We start from the raw sequence: 2,595 nt of genomic DNA on the forward strand, positions 1-2,595 counted from the left end.
ATGACATGATTGCTTAGGCAGAAAATTTTAAAATTTACATAAAGAAAAAGCTGAAAGCTTATATGTGAGTTTAACAATGTTACATGATACAAAGTAAATGCAAAAAATTCAATCGTACTTCTATATATATATATACCAGCAGAGTAAATTGCATTTCAAATAAAATAAAAATGATATTTAAAGAGCACAATAAAAATGAATGGGAAGCAGCCTCATTTTGCAAGTGGCACTGGCAGAGAAAGGTCAATGCTGCTAACACTGCAGTCCCCACCACCAATATGAAGTTGCCAAAGTTAAAGAAATCAAGTAAACACATGACCTGCCATAAGCAGTATAAAATCCAAAAAAAAGTATGGGAGCATTATAGAAAATCGAGAAAGGAAGCAAAAAATTGGGGTCATAAGAGGCTAAGGAAAGACCCAGGGGTTCCAAAAAGTGCTCACTTCAAGGAGGCTCTTCTTTGAGCAGCTGAGCTAAGGAAACAGCAGTTTGAAGAACTAAAATAGCAGCAGAAACTTGACAGACAGAAGGAAGTTGAAAAGAAAATAAAACTTGAAGCTGACCCTGATGCTAAGCCATCTAATGAGAGACCTGTGAAGGAGGAATTTGGGCAACACAAAGCTAAGAACAAAGCCAAGTCAGGCAAACAGAATCCAAAGAAGTTATATTGTCAGGAACTTAAAAAGATGATTGAGACCTCAGATGTTGTGCTAAGAGGTTTTGGATGCCAGAGACCCTGTTGGTTGCAAGTATCTTCAGGTAGAAGAGGCCATCATCCAGGGAAGACAAACAAAGCTTATACTTATACTAAATAAATCAGATCTGGTGCCAAAGGAGAATTTGGAGAGCTGGATAAATTATTTGAAGAAAAAATTGCAAACGTGGTGTTCAGAGCCTCAAGAAACCTAAAGATCAGAGGGAGGTGGTCAAAGTAAAGAAGAAAGCTGCACTTCCTTCAAAAGTGAAGTTTGCTTTGGGAAAGAGGGCCTTTGGAATCTTCTTCAAAGTTTTCAGGAGACTTATGGCAAAGCCATTCAGGTTGGCCTAATTGGCTTCCCAAATGTAGGGAAAAGCAGAATCATCAATAGCTTAAAATAAGAACGGACACGGAATGTTGGTGTATCCATGGGGCTTACAAGGAGCATGCTGGTTGTTCCCTTAGACAAAAAGATTGCAATCATAGACAGTCCCCAGCTTGATCATGTCTCAATTTATCTCTGCCACTGGACTTGCTCTGAGAAGTCTCTCTTTTTTCTCTCTATTATCGTTTTATTTCTTTATTTGTTGTCTGTTTCTTTTTCTGAATCGATGCAAATGTACTAAGAAATGATGAATATGCATCTATGTGATGATATTAAGAATTACTGATTGTATATGTAGAATGGAATGATTTCTAAATGTTGTTAGTTAATTTTTTTAATTAATAAAAAAATTACTAGGAAGGATACTTCTGGAGTAAAACATCTGCTATAAAGACTTGTCACTATGTAACTGTAAGAACTGGTTGTCACTATGTAATTGTGAGAACTAATTAAGCATTTTATGTAAGAATTTTGTCTTTTTATCTGGTGCTGGAGCCCCAAGACAGCAGGGCAGGCAGCTGTCATAGACATGAGGTGGGGGAAGCTGTGAGGATGAGCTAGAACTCAGAAGGACAGACAAACACCCACATCCATCACTCACTACCTCTAAGCCTCCAACTGTCGTGAGGTGAATGACCTACAGGAGAAGCTGGCAGTCTTTGTCAGGCATCTAACCATGTCCCTGGACCAGAAGTCACAGAAATTGAAGGAAATCCAGTGGCAGCTGGAGGAGCTGTGGGCCTCACAGCTATTCTGTACCAAAAAGGTGAGATAGCAAATAAGAATCAATGTGGGTGAGATGCAGTTGCCTCTGGTGCCCCTACACTAACATTCCTGGTGTAAAAAGGATATGATTCTGTTTCCTGCCAGTTTCTAAAGTTTATACAAAATGTCTCTTGTAGATCATACTGTTAGAACTGTGCAGGGAAGAGAATTCTTGGAACATAGTTCCACCTTAACTAAACTAAAACTGTACAAATTCACTACCACTTCAAATGTTAATTTGAGTATCATTACCCAGTGTAGTAGTTGGGTTCAGGTGTAAAAAAAAAAAAAAAGAACAATGCACATAGCATATACACCACCAGGGGCCCTTGTTTAACCAGGAGCATCCTTTTCCAGTCTTCAGGTCTGAAAAATGGAATGATAAAGGAAAATTATGTACCTGAGGAACTGCAAAAACAGAAAGAGAGGAAGGAGGGGTGGGAGGCCGACAACACAGACATTGAAAGTGACCAGGAAAGTGTTGATGGTGAAAAAAACAAGGAAAAGGGCACAAGAATTAACTCCAGAAGAATTAATTCAGGGAGTTATCCAGGGAGGCATCACCTGAGGAATCCAGAGTAGGTGAACAGTTTTATAATCAAGAAGCAAGACCTCTCTTTTGTCCGCCGGCCCGCCGCGTGGCGCCCACGCCCTGCAGCAGCGGACCCGCCCACCCTCCTCTCCCCTCTTTTGTCCGCCGGCCCGCCATGTGGCGCCCATGCCCCGCAGCAGCGGACCCGCCCACCCT

The 2,595-nt window shown here is 40.8% G+C and overlaps 1 pseudogene; it reads left to right on the forward strand.

Moving 5' to 3' along the window:
- Positions 1–278: 278 nt before the first annotated feature.
- Positions 279–1,857, forward strand: LOC143655423 (guanine nucleotide-binding protein-like 3 pseudogene; annotated as a pseudogene).
- Positions 1,858–2,595: the final 738 nt, after the last annotated feature.

The sequence above is a fragment of the Tamandua tetradactyla genome, chromosome 2 (genome assembly GCF_023851605.1).
Source record: "Tamandua tetradactyla isolate mTamTet1 chromosome 2, mTamTet1.pri, whole genome shotgun sequence".
NCBI classification, from domain to species: Eukaryota; Metazoa; Chordata; class Mammalia; order Pilosa; family Myrmecophagidae; genus Tamandua; species Tamandua tetradactyla.